The sequence below is a fragment of the Pseudophryne corroboree genome, chromosome 10 (genome assembly GCF_028390025.1).
Source record: "Pseudophryne corroboree isolate aPseCor3 chromosome 10, aPseCor3.hap2, whole genome shotgun sequence".
Lineage (NCBI taxonomy): Eukaryota > Metazoa > Chordata > Amphibia > Anura > Myobatrachidae > Pseudophryne > Pseudophryne corroboree.
In genome coordinates, this window is record NC_086453.1 from 25,420,412 (window position 1) to 25,429,579 (window position 9,168).

Genomic DNA, 9,168 nt, shown 5'->3' on the forward strand with positions numbered 1-9,168 from the left:
ATCTGAACGTTATTGCTTCAGCAAAAGTCCCGGAAGTCATAGTCCCGGGAGAACTTTCGATAATTATCGACTCGGAGAGGGAGGCCGATGGCCCGATCCCAGTCAGGGAGGCCAACGGCCCGGTCCCAGTAAAAGAATCCAAGGTGCTGACCCCAGCGGGGTTCCCGGAGGCCACTGCCCCAGCGGGGTTCCCGGAGGCCACTGCCCCAGCGGGGTTCCCGGAGGCCACTGCCCCAGCGGGGTTCCCGAAAGTCACTGCCCCGGGTGGGGTTCAGAAAGTCACTGCCCCGGGTGGGGTTCAGAAAGTCACTGCCCCGGGTGGGGTTCAGAAAGTCACTGCCCCGGGTGGGGTTCAGAGAGTCTCAGCCTCGAGTAAGGTCAATAGTGACCAGGTCCTAGCAAAGCACTCCAGTCAGTCAGATGAGAAGGAAACAGATCCTGACTCTGATATCTCAACATCCATAACCTTTGATGGGGACTTAGCCCAATTTCTGGCGCTTTTCAAACACTATTACACTATTATGTTGTCTAGACCATTTCTGGGCATCACTTCAGAAAACCTTGGGCTCTATCTGATTTATTCTTTTAGAGGAGAGCCTTTTGAGTGGGCGACCAGCCTAATGAAAGCTGAAGATCCCATTCTTCAGGATCCCCTAGCATTCAGTGATGCAATTATTAAAAGATATGGTTCCAAAGAAATTGGTTCAGGTTCCTCTAGGTCACCCGTCTTATATGCTGAGAGTCCACCAAATACTGTAAACTCAGCACAAGAGTCTCAGCCCATTGTTTTGACTGCAGGATGTGCTTTTCTGACTTCTTCTTCTAATAATAGTACTTTACCAGAAAGTTCAGCTCCCAAGGGTAAGAGACCTGTCTCTGATTTGAACGCAGCCTTGCTGGGTGGTACCATCAGTTCAGACAATGTGTGGGGAATTACCTTGGTCAGACCTAAAGAGCTTTGTAAAAAGAAGAAGAAGAAAAATAAATAATTTTTGACTCTTGCCTTGATAAAAAAAAAAAAGAAAGATTTTTTTTTTCCTTGTCTTGTGTCCAGTGGCCACCATCAAGGGGAGGGCACTGTTACAAGTTGTTGCTACAGCTTGTTTTTTGTTTTCTTGTCTGTTAGACCAGTGTGTCAGGTTTTTTTTTTGTATCCCTTGTTCTGGATAGTCTGAATTTTGGGGTCTTTTGACCCCTCCTTAAGGGGGGGGTAATGTTATGAGCCACGGCTGTGGCTCATTCCTGTTTTGCAGTTTTGTTCTGTATTTTATGTTATACTTCTGTTTATGTTCCCCGTGGGTGTCATGGGGTGCTCGGAGCTCACCCTTAAGGAGGGGATACTGTTATGAACCACAGATAGTGGTTCATTCCTATTTTATGTTTATAAAGTTGTCTTGCATGCCAGGATTTCCTGTTGCTCTGTTTTAGAATACTCTTGTCTGCTGCCGCTGGTGAGTCTGTGTAATTGCATCTTGTCAGTTTGGAATCATGCAACAGGGCAGCTGCATGGGATTATTAATTAGGCCTCTCTGTTATATGCTGGCTGACTGCAATTCACAGATGCTGGTGATATTTCTTGGTTTTCAGTCTGCTTGAAGTCTGACCTGGTTCCTGCCAGTCCCTGAGCTCCTGTATAGCAGTGTCTGACTAGCTGCTTCCTGTGTTGATTCCTGTGTCAGTCCCTGTGTCGATTCCTGTGTCTGTTCCCGTGTCCTGCTGTGAGGCGTTCCTGCCCTGAGGTCCAGTGGCTTTGCCTATCCCTGGTCAAGTTCCTGGTTTCCTGGTGTCCACCGGTCTGTCGTTTGGGATTCTGCCTGTCCTCCAGTTCTGAGAGTGTGTGTCGGCATCATTGATGGTTCCTGTCCGTTTGCCAGTATTCGTACCGGTTCCGTGAGTAGCGGCTCTCCCGCGTCCGTTGGCCTAGGCCGCTGTATTTCATTATTGTTTCTGTCCCTGGTGTTTTGCAGAGGGTTCTGCTTATGCTGTCACCGCCGGTACACAAAGGTATTGTGTCGGCGTGTGATCAGCATTTCCTTTGTTGTTATTTTCCTTTGGCGGTTTCTCCGCACATACTTTAGGTTTTTAGTTAGCTTGTAGCCCCTGGCCTGTTTGCTTAGTTAGAGGGCCTCTTGTTATCATCCTGTCTCGGATTTCCCTTTGTCTCTCACTAAGACCGGGGGGCATCGGAGTTGGGCAGACATAATCCGCCCTTCAAACGCGGCAGCCAAGGGCTCAAGAAACCATAGTCTCGCAAGGGATTTCTGACAGCACGGGTGAGACAACAGAGTTAGGGCGCCAGGGGCTATTCCCTTTCCATTCCCCTTTCCCAGCGTTACGTCCTGGTGCTCTGGACTCACTTCATGAACATCTCCCTTGTTCTGAGCACCAGGAACCTAACATTATCACCAGCCATACCACAAAAAAGAAATAAAACTTTTTTTTTCTTTTTTGGCCCAGTCCAGTGTCTAGTCTAGAATCCAGTCCTGTCTAGAATTCAGTGTGCAGAATCCAATCCGGTGTTTAGAATCCAGTCTTGTCTAGAATTCAGTGTGCAGAATCCAATCCGGTGTTTAGAATCCAGTCCTGTCTAGAATTCAGTGTGCAGAATCCAGTCCGGTGTTTAGAATCCAGTCCGCTGTTTAGAATCCAGTCCGCTGTTTAGAATCCAGTCCGATGTTTAGAATCCAGTCCGGTGTTTAAAAAAAAAAAAAAAAGTCTTGTTTTGTTTAGCAAAATTTAGCCTTGTCTTGTCTTGTCTTGTCTAGTTTTAAATCCTCCTATGTCTACTATGCAAGCCCTGCAGGCATCTCTCGCAGCCCTGAACTCTGTTTTCAGTGCTTTGAGACCAGAACGACTAGAAGTTTTGCAGCAATCCCTAAAGCAACTGCAAAACCTTCTGACTAAAATCTTGCTCATCTTGCCAGAAGTCGTTGAGAGTACATCTATCTCTAAAGAGACTCTTGTTCACAGTATGGTGACAAGAGAATCCTGTGGTTTAATTGAAGAGAAAAGGTTTAAAAGTTTTCTGCGGCCCAGGCTCTCAGAAGAGGAGCGTCTGCGTCGCAGAAACTTAAACTTATGCCTATATTGTGGGGGTTTAGGCCACTATCTGCAGACCTGTGAGTTGCGCAAGCCAAAGTGTGGTGACGAGTCTTGCCCTCTGGCCAAGTTGAGTCAGGATACAAGACCTACTCCTGTCTCTACTGTGGCAGAGGTACTTGTCACACAACCCACACTAAAAAGCTCTCTGTCCTATAATTGGGGTCCTTGGGCAAGGGAGCCCCATTATAGATTCAGGAATCAAAAGAGAATGTTTCTCTCCTCTCTTGAGGTTCCTGTGGAAGCGGAGTTGCAAGCCCCTGGAGTGGTGCCCGATGCCCAGGTTCCTGGAGTGGTGCCCGATGCCCAGGTTCCTCGAGTGGTGCCCGTAGCCCAGGGTCCTGGAGTGGTGCCCGTAGCTCAGGATCTTGGTGCGGTACCTGATGCCCAGAGTGCTGGTGCGGTACCTGATGCCCAGAGTGCTGGTGCGGTACCTGATGCCCAGAGTGCTGGTGCGGTACCCGATGCCCAGAGTGCTGGTGCGGTACCCGATGCCCAAGCTTATAGAGGGACATCAAATATTGTAGTTCAGGTGTCCATACCAGAAGGGGTCTCAGAAGCTGTTACCCCAGGTAGGGACTTGAAGAGCGCAACCCTAGAAAGGGTCTCTAAAACCATAGTTCTTGAAGGGAACTCGAGAAGCAAAACCCCAGAAGGGATCTTTGAAGTAATATCCCCAAGTGGGCTCTCGAGAGACGCAGCCCCAAAGAGGGGTCTAGAAGTCGCTTCCCCAGGAAAGAACTTAAGAAGCATAGCATTAGTGGAGGATCTGAACGTTATTGCTTCAGCAAAAGTCCCGGAAGTCATAGTCCCGGGAGAACTTTCGATAATTATCGACTCGGAGAGGGAGGCCGATGGCCCGATCCCAGTCAGGGAGGCCAACGGCCCGGTCCCAGTGAAAGAATCCGAGGTGCTGACCCCAGCGGGGTTCCCGGAGGCCACTGCCCCAGCGGGGTTCCCGGAGGCCACTGCCCCAGCGGGGTTCCCGGAGGCCACTGCCCCAGCGGGGTTCCCGAAAGTCACTGCCCCGGGTGGGGTTCAGAAAGTCACTGCCCCGGGTGGGGTTCAGAAAGTCACTGCCCCGGGTGGGGTTCAGAAAGTCACTGCCCCGGGTGGGGTTCAGAGAGTCTCAGCCTCGAGTAAGGTCAATAGTGACCAGGTCCTAGCAAAGCACTCCAGTCAGTCAGATGAGAAGGAAACAGATCCTGACTCTGATATCTCAACATCCATAACCTTTGATGGGGACTTAGCCCAATTTCTGGCGCTTCTCAAACACTATTACACTATTATGTTGTCTAGACCATTTCTGGGCATCACTTCAGAAAACCTTGGGCTCTATCTGATTTATTCTTTTAGAGGAGAGCCTTTTGAGTGGGCGACCAGCCTAATGAAAGCTGAAGATCCCATTCTTCAGGATCCCCTAGCATTCAGTGATGCAATTATTAAAAGATATGGTTCCAAAGAAATTGGTTCAGGTTCCTCTAGGTCACCCGTCTTATATGCTGAGAGTCCACCAAATACTGTAAACTCAGCACAAGAGTCTCAGCCCGTTGTTTTGACTGCAGGATGTGCTTTTCTGACTTCTTCTTCTAATAATAGTACTTTACCAGAAAGTTCAGCTCCCAAGGGTAAGAGACCTGTCTCTGATTTGAACGCAGCCTTGCTGGGTGGTACCATCAGTTCAGACAATGTGTGGGGAATTACCTTGGTCAGACCTAAAGAGCTTTGTAAAAAGAAGAAGAAGAAAAATTAAATAATTTTTGACTCTTGCCTTGATAAAAAAAAAAAAGAAAGATTTTTTTTTTCCTTGTCTTGTGTCCAGTGGCCACCATCAAGGGGAGGGCACTGTTACAAGTTGTTGCTACAGCTTGTTTTTTGTTTTCTTGTCTGTTAGACCAGTGTGTCAGGTTTTTTTTTGTATCCCTTGTTCTGGATAGTCTGAATTTTGGGGTCTTTTGACCCCTCCTCAAGGGGGGGGGGGGGGGTAATGTTATGAGCCACGGCTGTGGCTCATTCCTGTTTTGCAGTTTTGTTCTGTATTTTATGTTATACTTCTGTTTATGTTCCCCGTGGGTGTCATGGGGTGCTCGGAGCTCACCCTTAAGGAGGGGATACTGTTATGAACCACAGGTAGTGGTTCATTCCTATTTTATGTTTATAAAGTTGTCTTGCATGCCAGGATTTCCTGTTGCTCTGTTTTAGAATACTCTTGTCTGCTGCCGCTGGTGAGTTTGTGTAATTGCATCTTGTCAGTTTGGAATCATGCAACAGGGCAGCTGCATGGGATTATTAATTAGGCCTCTCTGTTATATGCTGGCTGACTGCAATTCACAGATGCTGGTGATATTTCTTGGTTTTCAGTCTGCTTGAAGTCTGACCTGGTTCCTGCCAGTCCCTGAGCTCCTGTATAGCAGTGTCTGACTAGCTGCTTCCTGTGTTGATTCCTGTGTCAGTCCCTGTGTCGATTCCTGTGTCTGTTCCCGTGTCCTGCTGTGAGGCGTTCCTGCCCTGAGGTCCAGTGGCTTTGCCTATCCCTGGTCAAGTTCCTGGTTTCCTGGTGTCCACCGGTCTGTCGTTTGGGATTCTGCCTGTCCTCCAGTTCTGAGAGTGTGTGTCGGCATCATTGAGGGTTCCTGTCCGTTTGCCAGTATTCGTACCGGTTCCGTGAGTAGCGGCTCTCCCGCGTCCGTTGGCCTAGGCCGCTGTATTTCATTATTGTTTCTGTCCCTGGTGTTTTGCAGAGGGTTCTGCTTATGCTGTCACCGCCGGTACACAAAGGTATTGTGTCGGCGTGTGATCAGCATTTCCTTTGTTGTTATTTTCCTTTGGCGGTTTCTCCGCACATACTTTAGGTTTTTAGTTAGCTTGTAGCCCCTGGCCTGTTTGCTTAGTTAGAGGGCCTCTTGTTATCATCCTGTCTCGGATTTCCCTTTGTCTCTCACTAAGACCGGCGGGTATCGGAGTTGGGCAGACATAATCCGCCCTTCAAACGCGGCTGCCAAGGGCTCAAGAAACCATAGTCTCGCAAGGGATTTCTGACAGCACGGGTGAGACAACAGAGTTAGGGCGCCAGGGGCTATTCCCTTTCCATTCCCCTTTCCCAGCGTTACGTCCTGGTGCTCTGGACTCACTTCATGAACATCTCCCTTGTTCTGAGCACCAGGAACCTAACATTATCACCAGCCATACCACAAAAAAGAAATAAAACTTTTTTTTTCTTTTTTGGCCCAGTCCAGTGTCTAGTCTAGAATCCAGTCCTGTCTAGAATTCAGTGTGCAGAATCCAATCCGGTGTTTAGAATCCAGTCTTGTCTAGAATTCAGTGTGCAGAATCCAATCCGGTGTTTAGAATCCAGTCCTGTCTAGAATTCAGTGTGCAGAATCCAGAACGGTGTTTAGAATCCAGTCCGCTGTTTAGAATCCAGTCCGCTGTTTAGAATCCAGTCCGCTGTTTAGAATCCAGTCCGATGTTTAGAATCCAGTCCGGTGTTTAAAAAAAAAAAAAAAAAAAAGTCTTGTTTTGTTTAGCAAAATTTAGCCTTGTCTTGTCTTGTCTAGTTTTAAATCCTCCTATGTCTACTATGCAAGCCCTGCAGGCATCTCTCGCAGCCCTGAACTCTGTTTTCAGTGCTTTGAGACCAGAGCGACTAGAAGTTTTGCAGCAATCCCTAAAGCAACTGCAAAACCTTCTGACTAAAATCTTGCTCATCTTGCCAGAAGTCGTTGAGAGTACATCTATCTCTAAAGAGACTCTTGTTCACAGTATGGTGACAAGAGAATCCTGTGGTTTAATTGAAGAGAAAAGGTTTAAAAGTTTTCTGCGGCCCAGGCTCTCAGAAGAGGAGCGTCTGCGTCGCAGAAACTTAAACTTATGCCTATATTGTGGGGGTTTAGGCCACTATCTGCAGACCTGTGAGTTGCGCAAGCCAAAGTGTGGTGACGAGTCTTGCCCTCTGGCCAAGTTGAGTCAGGATACAAGACCTACTCCTGTCTCTACTGTGGCAGAGGTACTTGTCACACAACCCACACTAAAAAGCTCTCTGTCCTATAATTGGGGTCCTTGGGCAAGGGAGCCCCATTATAGATTCAGGAATCAAAAGAGAATGTTTCTCTCCTCTCTTGAGGTTCCTGTGGAAGCGGAGTTGCAAGCCCCTGGAGTGGTGCCCGATGCCCAGGTTCCTGGAGTGGTGCCCGATGCCCAGGTTCCTCGAGTGGTGCCCGTAGCCCAGGGTCCTGGAGTGGTGCCCGTAGCTCAGGATCTTGGTGCGGTACCTGATGCCCAGAGTGCTGGTGTGGTACCTGATGCCCAGAGTGCTGGTGCGGTACCTGATGCCCAGAGTGCTGGTGCGGTACCCGATGCCCAGAGTGCTGGTGCGGTACCCGATGCCCAAGCTTATAGAGGGACATCAAATATTGTAGTTCAGGTGTCCATACCAGAAGGGGTCTCAGAAGCTGTTACCCCAGGTAGGGACTTGAAGAGCGCAACCCTAGAAAGGGTCTCTAAAACCATAGTTCTTGAAGGGAACTCGAGAAGCAAAACCCCAGAAGGGATCTTTGAAGTAATATCCCCAAGTGGGGTCTCGAGAGACGCAGCCCCAAAGAAGGGTCTAGAAGTCGCTTCCCCAGGAAAGAACTTAAGAAGCATAGCATTAGTGGAGGATCTGAACGTTATTGCTTCAGCAAAAGTCCCGGAAGTCATAGTCCCGGGAGAACTTTCGATAATTATCGACTCGGAGAGGGAGGCCGATGGCCCGATCCCAGTCAGGGAGGCCAACGGCCCGGTCCCAGTGAAAGAATCAGAGGTGCTGACCCCAGCGGGGTTCCCGGAGGCCACTGCCCCAGCGGGGTTCCCGGAGGCCACTGCCCCAGCGGGGTTCCCGGAGGCCACTGCCCCAGCGGGGGTTCCCGGAGGCCACTGCCCCAGCGAGGTTCCCGAAAGTCACTGCCCCGGGTGGGGTTCAGAAAGTCACTGCCCCGGGTGGGGTTCAGAAAGTCACTGCCCCGGGTGGGGTTCAGAAAGTCACTGCCCCGGGTGGGGTTCAGAAAGTCACTGCCCTGGGTGGGGTTCAGAGAGTCTCAGCCTCGAGTAAGGTCAATAGTGACCAGGTCCTAGCAAAGCACTCCAGTCAGTCAGATGAGAAGGAAACAGATCCTGACTCTGATATCTCAACATCCATAACCTTTGATGGGGACTTAGCCCAATTTCTGGCGCTTTTCAAACACTATTACACTATTATGTTGTCTAGACCATTTCTGGGCATCACTTCAGAAAACCTTGGGCTCTATCTGATTTATTCTTTTAGAGGAGAGCCTTTTGAGTGGGCGACCAGCCTAATGAAAGCTGAAGATCCCATTTTTCAGGATCCCCTAGCATTCAGTGATGCAATTATTAAAAGATATGGTTCCAAAGAAATTGGTTCAGGTTCCTCTAGGTCACCCGTCTTATATGCTGAGAGTCCACCAAATACTGTAAACTCAGCACAAGAGTCTCAGCCCGTTGTTTTGACTGCAGGATGTGCTTTTCTGACTTCTTCTTCTAATAATAGTACTTTACCAGAAAGTTCAGCTCCCAAGGGTAAGAGACCTGTCTCTGATTTGAACGCAGCCTTGCTGGGTGGTACCATCAGTTCAGACAATGTGTGGGGAATTACCTTGGTCAGACCTAAAGAGCTTTGTAAAAAGAAGAAGAAGAAAAAGAAATAATTTTTGACTCTTGCCTTGATAAAAAAAAAAGAAAGATTTTTTTTTCCCTTGTCTTGTGTCCAGTGGCCACCATCAAGGGGAGGGCACTGTTACAAGTTGTTGCTACAGCTTGTTTTTTGTTTTCTTGTCTGTTAGACCAGTGTGTCAGGTTTTTTTTTGTATCCCTTGTTCTGGATAGTCTGAATTTTGGGGTCTTTTGACCCCTCCTCAAGGGGGGGGTAATGTTATGAGCCACGGCTGTGGCTCATTCCTGTTTTGCAGTTTTGTTCTGTATTTTATGTTATACTTCTGTTTATGTTCCCCGTGGGTGTCATGGGGTGCTCGGAGCTCACCCTTAAGGAGGGGATACTGTTATGAACCACAGGTA